Genomic DNA, 17,662 nt, shown 5'->3' with positions numbered 1-17,662 from the left:
AAACACATCCATCAAGGTGGGCCCGGCAGAAGGATGGCGCTGATAAAGCACATATATCACGAGGGGCCCCACTAAATGGACAGCAGGGGTGAAGCATATATCATACAAGACCCACAGAACTTGGTGACGTCAGAACAACAGCAATTTGCTATTGTTGCTGGCCCACCATCCATCAGACGGATGGTTAGGATGTAAAATAGATGGACAGTGTGGGTATAAGACATATATTGTGGGTCCCATTTAGATGGACGGATGGCGTGGATGAAATCCACACATCATGTGGGTCCCACCATCCAGCCATCTGGACGATGTGGACGTGCACATACCTCCCACTGACCCACAGAACTTACTGACTTCATGCAGCAACCATTTAGTTAGTGTCAGCGTACACCAGCCAATCCTCTTCTATACATATATAATGTATATATTTTATATTATTATTATTATTATTATTATTATTTATATTTTTTTGTTGTTTAAACGTCCAGGCCCTGGACATCTATTGACAGACGGCCTGGCTGTAGCATGTACATCATAGGTGGGGTCCACGTCCCCTGGATGGACAAACGGGATATAAAATGCATACATTTGGTGGGTCCACATGTGTGGCCCCACCAGCTGTACTAGCTGATATGTTTTCCCTTCATACGGTCCAGCAATAGTTTGCTGTTGGACGACGCTATGGCTGGACGGTCTGGATGACCCGTCATAAAGGTGGGCCCGTGTCGTGGACGGTGTGGATCCGATACATATGATAAGGTGGGCCATCAAACAGGAAAGAGAGAGAGAGAGAGAACAAGTGATGGAGGGACCCCGGCACTATGGGCCCTCCCTTCCATGCATTACAACATACATCAAGTGGGTCCCATTACATGTGGGCCCACCAATCCAAATCAACAGTGGGGATCCCTTCTCCACTAAAAATGCAAGGTCTAGATGACCCTTCCATAATGAGAAAATAAACATCATGATGGGGTCCATGGAGAATGGCCCCATCATGGGATGATCATATGAATCATGGTGGGCCATCGGTCACACCTAGGGTCCAAAGTGAGATCCATACCATCGATCGGTAGGTCCCACTTGGTCCATCATCAAAATACAAAACTAATCCTATAAACACCCACCGATTGCTTATCTTTTTAGTTCTATGGCTTCCCTTGCTCCTTGGCTTCAACTTTGATGGAGGTTGATGAGAATTGAAGGGTTGTATGGTGAGATTTGGGGGATAAGAAAGTGGGCCTTGATCTTTTCTCTCCTTAGGACTCTTCTCTCATGGTTGCTTGGGAAATGGTAGAGAATGGAGTGAAATGAGAGAGGAGTGGGGTTGTGTAAGAAGGATGGGATGAGAGGAATGGGTAGTGTAAGAGAGAGATGGGTGTGTGTAAGAGAGAGTTAACTTATGGGGGGTGAGGTGGCATGGGGTATGGGTTGCTTGTCTTTGTTGGTAAGAAAGAGATGGGAGAGGCATGGGTTGTGTACTTGAATAGTACTTGATTGATTGATGCGATAGGTTGTAGAGGTTCTCTTAAAATTTGCAATGCACGGCATTTCTTTGAAATATATGCGGGCCCACGACTCCTGGCCTAGGTATTGCATCGGTGCGCAAGACGCGGTGTTGGATGCGGTCACGATGGTACAAGTTTTGAGTCGAGCCGACTTAAATCTATGACATGCGACTTAAGGTTGTGCGCAAATTTTGATTACAAGTTGCGGGTTGCTGGAATTCGATAGAGACGATCGCGGGAGTCTACAGAATGGTACGGACTAGGATACAGGCCTTCTATATGGCCCAACTCAATGTCTAGTAGTTAACTCGGGAGGGTGAGTAAAGACAACGACTTGATTCAACTGAGTCGACTCAACGACTCCCTTTACTCCTTCCTTCCTTTCCTTACTTTCTTCTTTCATTCTCTTTCTCCTCTTTTGGGATTGAACTATCATTGAACTTGGCCTGGTCAAGTTCCAGCTAAGTCAGCGGGTTGATTCGACGGGAGTTCTGTGAAGAGGACAATGCCCCACTCTTCTCTTCTCCTTCTTCTCTCTTTTCTTTCTTCCTTTCTTCTTTTGTTGGAAATCCAGCAATACCTGGACTAGAACCAAGCCCAGCTCAACCTTGCTGGACTCGGTGGGTTTTAACCAAGTTGACTCAGTAGCAGCCAATGATCTAGCGCCCTCTCTATCTCTCTCTCTCTCTCTCCCTTATCCCTTTCTCCTTTCTCTCTTTCTTCTTCTACTAACCTCAGTGTTGTAGGGTTTACTGAACCCAACTTGACCCAGTAAGTCAAGTCTAGTTGACTCGGCAGTGAGTGCAGTGTCGTGCGGCATTAGCTCAATTCCACTCTCTCGTTCTCTCTTCTTTGTTCTTTCTTACTTCTTACAGTTTCTCTCTCTCTCTTTCTTCTCCAGAGATGCCCAATAGCGAACGTCAAGCCTGACCTAACTCGGTCCAGACTCGACTTAGTTGCCTGGTGCAATGGTGTAGTGTGGCACCAGCTCGAACTGACTCTCTCCCTCTCTTTGCTTTCTTCTTCCACTTTCTACTTCTCTGCTTCTCTCTCTAGACTTTCTGTCTTCTTCCTGTTGAGATGCCTAAGAGGATATGGACGCAAGCATACACAACCCACAATCTGCCCTAAACCTGGCAGACACGGTGGAGAAGAAGGCATCTCCAATGGCGGATCTCGAACAGGAGTCTCTTTTCCCAAAATGAAGCCACTGAACATCTCTAATTGGTCTCACAATGCTTCCAAACCATAGATTTCGAAGCTCTAAATGCATTTCTTGGGTGGGTTTGAAGCTCGATTGCTTTAGCAGATTTTCTCGGGTTGCCGCCACAACTAGAGAAAAACTGGTTGCCATCCAATCCCTTTGCCTTATATCATGCCCTAAATTCCCTAAGAGCCGTCGAATGAAGATTAGATGGCATGGATCGAATCCCACTGTTTTGTTTTCTAAAACTGTGGGGAGAGATCTGCGTCAATTTTCTTATAGGAGCCCTAATCCGCATGAAGCTATAGATGGTTAAGATGGGTCTATTTGGATGATCCAGATCATGTTAGACACCCCTCACATGGATCGCCAGCTTGGCAGTGCAACGCACGAAGATAGTTTCCATCTTTGGAAAACATTGTGCGTGCAAGTCTTGTTTACACTAAGAATTGTGTGCATGCACACGTGTTCCCAGGTGTGGGATTAGGTGGGGTTTGGTTAGAATCGCACCCGCACTAGATGGACGGTTTAGATCCTCCTTTTGGATGATGGAGGTGGGCCATATCTTGACGCCAGTGGTGTCTCGTTCGAATGCTTTACAAGTGGGAAGAAGAAAAAGGAGAAGGAGAGATTTCCTTCTTCGGAAATCTTTGGTCAAACCAGGTTTGACCAGATTTCTTGATGCAGTGTGGCGCGGGAGTACACTGGTTGTGTACTCCAATCTCTGGTGTGGGGTCCACTGCGATGCCCTTTGATATCCACTTCGTCCATTCACCTTAAATAGGGTTAGGCCATCCCATCCAAGATGAGGTGGATCCAATGTTTAGGTGGGTCGTGTTCAGTGAATTTTGTCTTATTTTGTTGCTTTACATTGATCTAATTGTTGGGTTGATTTTAATCTGATTTTTTTAATGGTCAAAAAAGGGTCCCAAGAATTCATTCAGATGACTGGGACCACCTGTTCTATGAATTTAGAATATTAAATGTTATTATTAGAATAAATTTCAACAATTATTATTATTATTATTACTTTAAATTAAAATTGTAGGGCCTACCTCTAATCAGAAGTATTCCTCCAGGTGAGTCGACCACTTCGATTTATGTACCTCATTCTTCAACTAATTTTAATAGTTAAGTGAGCCACACTAAGTAAACGTCCACTTATCAACTCTCGACATCCTAATGATTCAAATAATTCAACGGTTGAATTGCACGATCTTTAGTTATTTATAGTCCTAGGAACTCTAAGAAGTATTTAGGTGTGATCTGGCAGTCAAATATGGGGAGTAGATGATCCGGTTTGTGTTTCTAAAGGATGGATAATCCAACGGATGTTGTAACCTGATGAACGGTGGACTTCGTGATCCATAGCTTTAAATCTACGATGGTCAGTTAGATTTGTCTATCAATGAAATTATAATCATAAGAATAGGTTTTTCTAACGACGTGATGGTCCGTTGAAGAATAACAGATGGATAGCTTGATATATGGGTGTAGACTGCTTCCAATGGTCGAATTTTAACTGAAATGCACGTGAATGATCGTTTAGGTTATGTTTATACTTATACTAAGTTGGGTTACTCAGTAACACCCGAGTATGGAAAAGTACGGGGTGTTACATCGAGGCTCTCCGTGAAGCCTTAACGAAGTCTATGGAAGAGCAGGCTATTTTGAGGGCTTCACTGGAGGAGACCTGAAAGAAGTCTGAGGAGGAGCAGGTCGCTCTGAAGATTCAGTTGGAGGTGGCTCGGAAGAGCGAGAGCTCGGCACGGACCTAGCTGGAGGGGAAGAAAACATGCCTCTCCAAATCTGAGGAGGGAAGAACCGAGGCAGAGGCTAAGGCCGAGAGGTCAGATGTGGAAATGGCCGTGAAGACGACCCATTTGGCCGAGGTGGAAGCATCCATTCCATCGGCTCATGCTGCGGCAGTGGAGGAATTTAAGGCCTCCAAGGAGATGATTGACCTGATAAAGATTTATTATAACCTAGGTTATGATAAGTGCCTCGAAGAGTAACCTCCTCAGGCCAATTAACTTTGCCAACCCCCCCCCCCCCCCCAATTCTTGTGGTTCTCTCTCTCTCTCTCTCTCTCTCTCTCTCTCTCTCTCCTTTTTTTTGTACTTTGAAATTTCATCAATGGAAAATTTACTTTTGGGCATGTTCTCTCTTTTTATGTGATTTCCTATTAGCTATACACGTAGCGACGGAGCTCATAAGCTTATAGTTAATAAATCGCTCCTAGCTCGACCAACATGTAGGTCAGGCATAATGCCTGAGTAGGCAAGTCGACAAGATGGTCGGTCACAAAATAGTCGACATATCCGTAGTTCAAGCTCGAAGGACTTTCTTTCCTTTTATAATGGGTCCTATAATTGGTAATGCATTCCTGGTAATTGAAGTGTTTTAGAGGAGTTCAATCCCTTTTCCTTAGGGAGGCCCTACCCATATAGAATATAATGGGAATTAATTGTACCGACCTGTTCTTAATAGGCCTAAGAAAAATCCTCATGGTAGGTCATGTAGTCTGGATAACTAAAATGATAAGTATGAACTTTTAAAACTCTCAACCTTAGAGGATTTTATTGTAGATTTTGTAAAGTAGAAAAATAAGTCACTCTGACCTTACAAGCCAATTATTTCTAATCTGGGACCTGATGAACTTTTATAGATAGTAGATCTTCAAATGCTCGACGTTCCATGAGTGCAGTAGAGGTCGTCCATCCATGTCTTCAAGTTGATATGTTCATGGTTGGGTCGTGCCCGTTATCATATAGGGCCCTTCACAGTTCGGACCCAGATTTCCCGAGCTAGGCTCCTTGGTATTTTGAAAGGTTCTTACGGGTCACGGTCCTCAGTTGTGCTTGCTCCCTTTCTTCTTCAAGTAGGTCAAGGCTCAAAGCCATTTGCTCGGCGTTCTGATATTCGTCATACTATCGAATCCATGCAATAGGAAGTCCTATCTCAATTGGAATGACAACCTTTACCCCGATGGCTAGGGAGAAGGGAGTTTCACCCATAGACGTCTGAGTAGTAGTTCGGTATGCCTAGAGGACATAGGGAAGCACCTTGGTCCAGGCCCCTTTGGCCTTTTCGAGCTTAGTTTAGAGATGGTTTTTAATGATCTTGTTGACAACCTGTACTTGGCCGTTAGCTTAAGGGCGTCAAGCTGACGAATAAGCATTACGAATTACGAGCTCCCCACACATGCCTCAGAACTTGTCATTATCGAATTATTTACCTTTGTCTGAAACGAAACGATTGTATGTAGAATTCTGTATCAACAAATAATATTTTTTTAAACAAAATCGATGATCTTTTACTTGATAATCTTAGCTAGGGGCTCGGCCTAGGCCCATTTGGTGAAGTAGTCAACTGTGACGACAACAAACTTGGTCTAACATCTGTCATCGGCAATGGGCCAATGATGTCTATCCCCCATTGAGCGAACGACCATGGTCCAGTCATGGGGTTCAACTGCTTAGGTGGTTGAAGAGGTATCATTGCAAATCTCTGACACTTGTCACATCTTCGGATATATTGCTTGGCGTCTTCCCAGAAGTTCGGCCAAAAGTATCATTGCGGATGACCTTAGGGACAAAGGCTCGGCCACCAGAATGGTTGCCGCAATTTTCTTTATGTATTTCTCTCAAGACGTACTTGGCTTCCTCAGGTCGGAGACACCTCAGATAAGGTAATGAAAAACGTTTTTTGTACAGGGTGTCTCCCACCATGGTATACCGAGTTGACCTGGCTCGGACCCTACGAACCTCAAGCCTGTCTTCGCATAGCTTGCCTTCTTGGAGATACTCGATGATTGGATCCATCTAACTTGGGGTCGAGATGACGGGACAAGTTGTTCCTTGATTGGACTCACTGATGTTCGAATCTGATAAGAACTCGATGGGAATTGATTTTGGGATGTTGTCTTCAGTCACTGTGGCCAACGTTTCCAATGCATCTGCCTTAGAGTTTTTTACCATAGGGACCAAGATGACTTCACATTTTTGAAACTTACTGATGAGTTTCTGAGCTTTTTGAAGATAAGAGATTATTTTCTCTTCCTTGGCCTGATATTCGTTAGCGACCTGGTTGACAATGAGCTGCAAAACGCTGTGGACTTTTGGGGTTTGGGCTCCCATTATTGCCACCAACCTGAGTCCGATAAGCAATGATTCGTACTTTGCCACATTATTCAATGTTTGGAATCCAAATCTCAAGGCATATTACTTGAAGGTTTGGACAGATGCTTCAAGGACTATCCTGGCCCCGCTGCCTTTAGAGTTGGAAGAACTGTCGATGTACAACATCCAGGTTTGTTGGAGCCTCCAAGTCCTGCCCATTTGTGAACTCAACAATGAAGTCAGCCACTGCTTGAACCTTGATGGTGGTCTGAGGTTGATATTTGATGTTGAACTCATTAAGCTCGATTGCCCACTTTGTGATCCTTCCTGACACTTCAAGCTTCTGGAGCACTTGATGGAGTGGTTGGTTGGTCAGGACTATGATTGTATGGGCCTGCTAGTGGGGCATAGGCGACGAGACGACACAACTAAAGCTAGGGCGAGCTTCTCAATGTCAGGGTACCTAGTATCGGCTTAGACCAAGGCCTTACTAACGTAGTACACTGGGAGTTGCTTCCTTCCTTGCTCCCAGATAAGGGCCGAGCTGATCGCCATGGTAGAAATTGTTAGGTGGAGCAGCAGTGGTTCTCCTTATTCAGGTTTGGAAAGTAGCGGAGGTGAACCTAGGTATTGCTTGAGCTGTTAAAATGCCTACTCGCAGTCCTCGGTCCATTCAACCTTTGTTTTACCTTTCAACTGCTGGAAGAAAGGAAGACACTTGTTAGTGGCCAGGGAGACGAAATGATTGAGGGTGGCGACTCTTCCAGTGAAGCACTAGATCTCTTTCATTGACCTGGGCGAGCTCATTATAGCAAAGCTCAGATCTTATCGGGGTTTGCCTCAATTTCCCTTTGGCTAACCAAAAAGCCAATAAATTTTCTCGAGTTGCCACCAAAGGCACACTTGCTTAGGTTCAGTTTCATTTGATATTTTCGCAGGGTTACGAACATCTCCTTGAGGTCGACAGCATGACTTGTAACTTTGATGCTCTTGACGAGCAAGTCATCGATAAAAACCTCCATGGAGTGTCCGATCTACTGAGTGAACATTTTATTGATGAGTCATTAGTACGTGGCTCCAGTGTTCTTCAGTCCAAAGAGCATAACTTTGTAGCAGTAGAGACCCTTGTCAGTGACGAAGGTCATCTTCTACTTGTCATATAGGTGCATGGCTGTAACGTCTTGAAAAAATCCGCACAAAGACACGAGTACCACCTCAGACAGAAATCACTAAGGACCAAATCCTTTAGAAATTAGACGAGAATTATCTAGTGCTAAACCAGATTACCTGTGAAATTAGCACTGATCACTGTCAACATGAACTGCAAGACTCAAAACATGTAGAATCGTTAACGCTGCATTACCCTAAAACTTAGGACCCATCTCTAAACCCGGTTGCTCTCGGGAGCACACCGAAACTCCGTATCGGACCTGTACCGCACATCAAAAGTTCAAATACTATGAAACCATACGATTATTACCGCCTTGCTGGGCTTGACTACCATCTCAGAAATCAAGTCTTAATAGTACCCAGAAACGTACAACTTGAGCTCGGAGTGAAGTGTGTGAGAAACGCAAATATCTTTAGGAAATGAACTGAAACTTAAGTGAATTGAGTCATTCACTTGTTGGCCAAATCTAAGGATTCAAACCATCAGAATCTGACCCAATTACACCCTCGAATCAGGAAAATTTCCAACACCTGTTAGTGCACTTGTGGCCCTGATCGAGTACCAGTGACTGTTGAACTGAAACTGGTCCGCCACGGCCGATCTGTAAATTCGATCAGACCGAAAACCTAACTCGACCTAGATCCAATGTCAGGGAGCTTAAGTCCGACTGCATGCAGAAAAGTGGCCCCAAGATGTGCTCCGTTGGATCGGAACGGTCAGCATTTGGTTATAACCTAAGTATACCATGGCCCTGGGGCCATTCTCATCACTTTTGGGCCTATATAAGGGCCTAAACCCACCTCTCTCTCATTCTATATGAATTCTTAACCCTAGGAGAGAGAAGAGAGAGAAAAGAGAGAGAAACTGAGAACGAAAACTGGAGTTTATTCCTGGGATTCAATCCCACCGCTCCACGTGCTTAACCACCCTTCCCGTGTCGGTATTCCGGTGATTCCGATTCCGCTCTTAGGTAAGGAAACCTAAACCTAATCTGTTTTAGGATTTTCAATAGTGTAAATGGTGGAATAGCTAACCTATTCCCTGTTATAGGTTGTTGTGGTGCCATAGACAAAGACTTAGCTTTTAAACTGAGTTCGTTACGAGTCTACCGGCGAAAGGTACAGACTATGAATGTTTAGGTTATGGTTTTCAAGGCTTTCAATGTTAGTTAATGATTTATGATTGACTTGAATGCTGTCATATGCTTAGATACGATGTTTCCCGCACTTTACACATATATATGAACTATGTTGAATATAGTGAAATCCATGTGTTTATCGATATGTTTGAATGAATATGGAATTACGATTCATTCTTGCCATGATTATTGATTGTAAATGCATGATCGTTATATACAGGGCATCTCCTTTGTGAAAGGATTTGTTATAATATGTGTTTTAACTAAGTTATTACATGTATGTAATATGTGTAGTCTAAGTGTTTGATAAAATGCCTCAATGAGGAAACACTTGTTGAAATGTGTGTAATGAGGGTGTTGAGATAGGATTCTCAATTCCCTTAACTATGGCCATAGTTTCCTTTATGTGACCTATATCGCTACTACGTGCTTTATGGTTGAAATGCCTATGTATGCTAATATGTATCCTATGTGTTTGTTGAAATGCCCATGTGAGATCTGTATTTGATTTCAGTTGCCACATGTTGTTTTGGCTTACTATATGTGAATGCTATTATTTGGAATGTGATTGGGGCTACGAGGTAGTTCAGGCAATCGGTAATGGTTTACGATAGGTGGTCGTACTACTTAGCTACGACAGACATGCCCGATGAATTCGAGTCGTACGCTGCTTGTCAACAACGGTTAGGCCACACGGAGTGCTTATGCACTTCATGTCGATCGGCTCGACATATGCTCATACTAGTCGAGCTTGTCAAGTAACCCGATTGACCCGATGTATGTTCACCATGTATGGACGTTATTGCTTGAACCTAAGGTAACAAACTCACCAGTGGAAACCCCGTTAACCTTGGTACCTCGATCCGCTAAGACTCATGAGCCGGACATGGTGGTATGGGACACCGTGGTCATGCTGTCCACTTACGCTGGGGTGACGAGCCTCCCCGTAGTGACCAGTGAACAACACCACCTCGTGAGCTGAATACGGTGGTATGGGACACTGTATTTGAGCTGTCAGCCTACACTATTCAGGTGACGAGCCCTTTGTAGTGACCTTGAGCATACTCTGAGACTACATTGAAGCAACAAGCCTTTCCATAGCAACCAGAGTATAAACTAGGCCTACACTGATCAGGTGATGAGCCCTTTGTAGTGACCTAGAACCGCAACATCAAATGAGATTTGCTAGGACTGACGACCCTAGAATGGAACATTATTTGGGAATTAATATAAGGGAGGTACATTAGCTTCCCAATCCTGCTATATGAAAAGGTCTAATAAAAACTCAATAATCACGCTCATGCATCGTATTGCACAGTGCTTTGGCAAGGAAGTGCATAGCGGAAGGGGTGCATGCCACGACCGTAAGAGGAAGATCGCAGAGGGAGTGCAGGTGAGGGCATGCATCATTAATACATATCATTTTTGTATTAACCAGAGTACTTAGGGATGCTTGATTGTATTGCTTTATCATTACTGCTTGATTGAATTGATAACATGTTAACCTTTGCCTTATAGCTCCACTGAGTTGATCACTCACTCTCACATTCTGGGACGGTGTTGTACACACCAACCAGACTCTGTCTTAGCTGTAGGTGATGGCGATGCTTATGAGGCAGAGCCGGACTATTACGATGACGAGGAGGAGTTCTCCTATATACAACTCTCTAGCAAGTCTATGTAGGCCTGGAGTTGCACTGTCGGGGCTACAGGGTTTTGGATAGAGAACATTACACATTTTGATTTTGTAAATTTTGAATCAAACTTGTAAATATTTAACCTAGTGACATTCATACTCTGAGGGCTTGCTATTACTTTGTATAGTTTATATGCACATCACAGTCTTCTTCTAACGCACTTTAATTGCCTTTGGAGTATGATATACTATTTTGGTATAATCTCATTCATGTTTAAGGCACTAACGTGGACAACATTAATCATCATTATCTATGTTGCATAAGTGTTGCGTTGGAACTCGGGAGTTGAGTCTATACTCGACCCCCGATTTTTAGGGCATTACAAGTTGGTATCAAAGCATGATTTAGATTAAACTGGACCTAGGTTATGATCGCACGATGCACACCGACATATTCTGACTTAGGAGGGTGCGCTAAACCATAGAAACAGTGTAGGAGTCCTAAGTTCCGTCCATTGGCAAACGTTTGACCGCCAAGGCGAAACTGACCGTAGAAATCACTCTAATAGGCACCGAAAATCATGTGGGATGATCCCAAACATTTCCTAAGCCGTCAAATGACGGGTCTAGACTAGGTTTCGGGCCATTTCACACTCAAGCCAACCCGAAAATGCGAATACACGCGAGATGGGATTCGAAACCGCTTCAATCGGCCGAGAGGGCCCGAATTGCACAAAACGGTGGGACCTAGGGGGTTTCCGCATGTGTACGGCACCCCGGGAGGGGGGTAGTCACCGCCCAACCACGGCGGCACCACACTGGCCGCGGCAGCACCGCGCTCGGGTCCAGCGGACTACGGCTGCACCGCACTATCCGCGGTCGACTGCGCCCGGGTTGGTCCGGGCCTGTCGGGCCGTAACGGGCCGACCTCCCAACACATGTGGGGCACACCAAATCGTGTGGGGATCCCTATTTCTTTCTCATTTTCTTCCCTTTCTCCATTTCTACCCCTTCAAGCTCTCCAAACCTCCAAAAAACTTCATTTTTCTCCCTCAAATCTCCCCCTCTTACACTATCTTCTCCACTCCCTTCACCACACTCTCTTTCCCTCATCCCCCTCAAACCCTATCTTCCCCCATTTTGATTTTTCCCTTTCTTCTTACCCATTTGGGCACAAGTTTGTAGCTTTGTGTCCCATCTTTCAAGAACCCCACATTTACCTCCATTACAAAGCTATTTGGGTTTCCATGGCTCTTTTTGAGCTTGTGGTGGCCATTTTCTCTCTCTCCACGATTCTTTCCCTTATGGGGAAGAAAAGAGCTCCTGTGGATGAAGCTGGGCCTAGCCGCCCTACCCGTCCAAGGAAGAAGGCGGGCGCCGAAGCTAGCACGAGCACCGCCCAGGAGCATAGGTCGAAGCGGGACTTAGATCCCCAAATTCTAATCGAAAGAGCGCTACCGGCGGGCTTCGAACATGGTCAGTTTGGTGGCCAAAGGGTTGTGTTTGAAGCTCATGTAAACGAAAGATTGTTTGAGTTGAACTCGACGATGGACCACCTGGCGGACAACAGGTGGGGTCCCATATTGGAGGGTAAGTCTCACGCATGTGAGAACATGGTTCGAGCCTTCTACACCCATATGTGGGACCCATCACTGGAGCCACTGTAGTTCAAGATTCCCGTATGAAAGCGGGAAGTAACAGTCGATGTGAAATTGGTATCCCGAGTCATGGGGATTCCGTGTGGAGAGGTGCACGCTAGCGATAAGCCTCTCAAGAATGCGCGAGAAAGAGATCGCCGAACCCGCTACCTCTGTGGCCGGTTAGCTCATTAGAAGGAAGGCAGAAGCCTCCCGGTGTCAGAGATGACAGACGATTTTCACCTGCTTCACCACATATTCACATATAACGTGTACCCTAAGTGGGGCAACCATACAAAATGCACTCGATTGATGGTGGATTTCCTATATAGAGCTGGGCAGGGAGACAAGTTGTGTCTGCCTATGTTTGCCCTATTACAGATAGTCCAGACGGTGCATTCTCCTAGGAATGATGTCTCGCTCCCATTTGGCCAACTCATATGCACGATTGCTCGAGAGTTCACCCACAGACTTAACATGGACGATCTTACGCCGATCCACTTCATTAATGAGACTACACTCAACAACATGGGGATTGGACCTCGTCAATGCCAATCCCGGCTTGACCGGTATGGGGATAAGATGAAAAGTGAAGAGGAAGAAAGCAATGAGATAAAAGAGGGAGATGAGACAAAGGAAAGAGGTGAAGAAGGAGAGAGTGAGGAGGTGGTAGGGGAGACTCAAGGCACTGAGGAAGGCTCTCCTCCTACCGCACAGGGGCATGACAGTGATAAGGCTACATCAGAAGCCCGCTGGGCTCGAATCAAGGAGAGCCAAGCTGCCCCGCGACAGGAGGTCGGTCAAGTCCGGGCTGAACTTGGAGAGACCCGAGCCAAGCTTGAAGAGAACGAGGCCTTCATGAAACAGAAATTCAAGAAGGTGTCTCGCACCTTTACGGCTATCCTGTGTTGTGTACAGGACAAGGGTGCACCTCCACCATCACCAGATTCTGACGACTAGACATACATGTAGTCGTCTTTTAGTTTGTTTTGTTGTTTGTTTGCTTGTTTCTATGTATAGCCTTGATAGACTTAGTTGTATGGTAAGGTTAGTGGTGTATTTTAGTGTTTAAAGCTAGTTTAAATTAGCTCACATGCATCTTCTGTCATGATTCATGTAATACTGCATCTCATGTATTGTGACAAATTTTGGTAAATGAAATGCATAAAGCTTCTTGAATTTGAATGTGTGTGATGTGTGGATGCGTGTATGATCATGTGCTGAATCTAACACGGGTCGCGCCCTATGTTGTATTTAGGGAATGCCACCTAAGAGCACGTAGACCTTGACACGTCTCTCACTGGGCGAGTCGTTTGACGGGGCACCTCCCCTAAGCGATAGCTGTATGGACCCCAGCTTGGGTCCGATTCACGACACTATGCCGGATTCTCAGACGGCCACTGGCCCCGCCGCTAGGCCAACACCTATGACACCACCTATTACACCATCGGTTCCTAAGCAGAATCATGCATCTGCCTCGACGCCTCACATACCGCAGTCCGCTCCGCCTCTTGATAGGCTGGAGCAAATGATGCTGTTGATGCAGCAGCAGCAAATACAACAACAATAATAGTAGCAACAGTTTCTGACTACCATCCATTTGTGCCCCCTGCTGGGAATGCAGGTGTTAGCGGCCTCTTCGAGCAATTTCAGCGCTTGCGGCCTCCTACCTTTACGGGTACTCACCGACCCGAGGAGGCCTAGTATTGGCTTGACCGCATCTCTAAGATGTTAAAGCCACTGCACTGCACTAAGGCAGAGCAGGTGGAGTTGGTCACTTTTATGTTCGAGAAGGATGCCAGCCTTTGGTGGGACAGTGTCCTTCAAACAATTGTCGATGGATACGTATGGACGTGGGTAGCTTTTGAGACATGCTTCCACGAGAAATATTTCCCTCTCACGTACCACCATGAGAAGGAGAGTGAGTTCATTCACCTTCGACAGGGAGGCATGTCAGTGGTAGAGTATGAAAACAAGTTTATGGAGTTGGCTAGATATGCTCCATTGATATTAGCTGATCAGCCGATGCGTATACGATGATTTTCTGAGGGCTTGCGACCTGAGATACGCTTGAAGATGTGTTGCGCTAGCATTTTCACCTATGCTGAGCTAGTGGGTATGTCTTTACGAGCCGAGCAGAATGGGGACAAGCTGTCCCATACACGTGGTCCTATGGCCCCTAGGTCGCGTCCAGAGTTGCCGACCAGGCCGTTCCTCGACAAGAGGGCCCGCACTGTTTCGCCTCCCAGGATCGCGACTCCACCAGCCCCTATGAGGCAACCGGACTTGTGGTGTACGTATTGCAAGCGTGTGGGCCACGCGGATACTTATTGTTTCACCAAGATGAGGGACAACGGCTTCTCGCCGCCTCATAGGATCACCCGCTCACTTCCTTAAGCCATTATAACCCTACCTCTGCGATTAGCACCAGCACATCCATCTTTTCGGCTAGTTGCACCCCAATTTAAGCCTCCTCAGCGACCTATGGTACAGCAGCCAAACCGATCTCAGCAGGCTCGCGTGCACTCACTTGCAGCTGAGGCATCCGAGACAACCCCTGCAGCACCGTTGGCTTTTGAAGTCACGACGCATGTTCAAGGTACACCAATCTTCTTGTTGGTAGACACTGGGTCCACTATCTCTATTATATTATGCGCAGCAGTCAAGCGACTGAGGTTGGAAACTAGTCCTATGGTTGGGGTGAGAATCCTTACCGCCAAAAGGACTTTCTCGGATGCTACCAGGATGTGTAAGGGTTATTCAATAGACTTAGAGAGCAGAATAGTGCGCATGGACATGATTGTCTCTCCGTTGCACCATTATGACATCATTCTTGGTATGGATTAGCTCAAGAGGTGAAGGCAGAGATCGACTGCGATACTAGAGTGGTGACAGCCCATGGACCAGAGGGCATGACCTTTACATTCCTAGTGCAGGTCAGTTAGCCCTATCGCATTAGCTGTTACGCTTTATTACTAGAGGACATTAATGGTCCAACACTTGAGGACACCCCTGTAGTCCAAGAATTCTCAGACGTATTCATAAAGATACATGGATTGCCCCCTTAGCGCGAGATTGATTTTACCATCGATCTGGTGCCTAGTGCGACACCTATATCTCTTCTGACTTATCGCATGCCTCCATGTGAGATGGAGGAGCTGAGGAAACAGATCGATGATCTGTTGGATGCAGGCTTCATACGACCTAGCGTGTCTCCGTGGGGAGCCCCTGTGTTGTTTGTGAAGAAGAAGGATGGATCTTTGCGATTGTGTATTGATTACCGCAGACTGAACCAAGTGATGGTGAAGAACAAGTACCCTCTACCCAGGATAGATGATCTGTTCGATCAGTTGAGAGAGGCACAATATTTTTTGAAGATCGACTTGCAGTCAGGGTACCATCAGTTGCGCATCAGAGATGAGGACGTGCAGAAGGCAACATTTAGGACCAGCTTTGGGCACTACGAGTTCCTTGTGATGTCATTTGGACTCACGAACGCACCGGCCATGTTCATGGACCTGATAAACCAAGTATTTCGACTATATTTATACCGATTCGTCATCGTCTTTATAGATAACATTCTAATATACTCCAAGAGTTGGGAAGAGCATGAGGAGCACCTGCGGGCAGTCTTTACTACTCTCAAGGAGAACCAGTTGTTTGTACAGTACAAGAAGTGTGACTTCTAGAAAGAAGAAGTCAAATTCCTGGGACATGTGGTGTCCAAGGAAGGCATAGCTATGGACCTTGCTAAGGTAACCGCAGTTCAGGACTGGGAGCAGCTTGGTTCGGTTACTGAAGTGAGGAGTTTTCTTGGCCTGGCAGGTTACTACCGTCAATTCATTAGAGATTTCTCCAAGATAGCTAGACCTTTGTCTCAGTTGACTCAGAAGGATCTCAAGTTTGCCTGGAATGAGAAGGCAGAAGCAGCTTTTCGAGAATTAAAGGACAAGTTGACGTCCGCCCCTGTGCTAGTATTGTCAGAGCAAAGGGTCAAGTATATGATATACACCTACGCTTCTCGTCTTGGTTTGGGTGGTGTTTTGATGCAAAAAGATGGAGTTATTGCCTATCTATCGCGACAGTTGAGGGAACATAAGGAAAAATACCCTACGCATGACCTAGAGTTAGCGGCCGTCATCTTGCTTTGAAGATCTGGAGACATTACCTCTACGGAGAGGAGTTCAAGCTCTTCTACGACCACAAGAGCCTTAGGTACATATTCACGCAGGACCTGAATATGAGACAGTGAAGATGGATGGAAACCTTGAAGGACTTTAAGTTCGAGGTCTCCTACCATCCTGGCAAGGATAACCTTGTGGCAGATGCGTTGAATCGCAAGAAGACGATAGCATTTACAGCTTCGCTGATGATAGTGGAATGAGATATGGTAGAGTTTGTGTGAGACTTTGAGCAAAAACTTATGGTAGAGGAGTCGTTCGAGAGCATCACACATATTCGGGTTCAGCCACTCATTGATGACAGGATCATTGCGGCTCAGGCAGACAACAAGCTATTAGTGAAGATGAGAGAGCAGATTAGTGACGATGCAGACTCTGAGTGGAGAGTTAGTATGGATGGGGGTTTACGTTACTGTGGTCGCCTATGCATCTCAAATCTTCATGACTTGAGACAGGAGGTTCTCGAGGTTGCACATAGTTCGAAATTGGCGATGCATCCTGGAAGTACGAAGATGTATCAAGATATGAAGAGATCGTACTGGTGGGACAACATGAAGGCCCACATAACAGAGTATGTATCACGTTGTCTCACGGGCCAGCAGGTCAAGGCCGAGCATTGCCGACCTCTTGGACTGCTTCAGCCCATGCCCATAACTGAATGGAAATGGGACTTCATCTCTATGGATTTCATCTCAAGGCTACCAAAGACGAGGAAGGGGCATGACTCCATATGGGTGATCATGGACCGGTTGACGAAATCGGCTCATTTCCTCCCTATCAGAGTTTCGAACTCAGCAAACGAGTTGGCCAGGTTATACATCAAGGAGATTGTAAGTCTTCATGGAGTTCCTCTGGAGATTGTGTCGGATCGAAACACACGATTCACATTTATTTTCTGGACTCATATCCAGGAAGCAATGGGTGTGAAACTGAAGTTTAGTACCGCATTTCACCCACGGACTGACGGGCAGATGAAACGGGCAAACCAGGTGTTAGAGGATATGTTGCAAGCTTGCGTGCTGGATTTCAAGGACAGTTGGGATGACTGTCTCCCATATACAGAGTT

The sequence above is a fragment of the Magnolia sinica genome, chromosome 2 (genome assembly GCF_029962835.1).
Source record: "Magnolia sinica isolate HGM2019 chromosome 2, MsV1, whole genome shotgun sequence".
NCBI lineage: Eukaryota > Viridiplantae > Streptophyta > Magnoliopsida > Magnoliales > Magnoliaceae > Magnolia > Magnolia sinica.
This window is presented reverse-complemented; position numbering follows the sequence as displayed.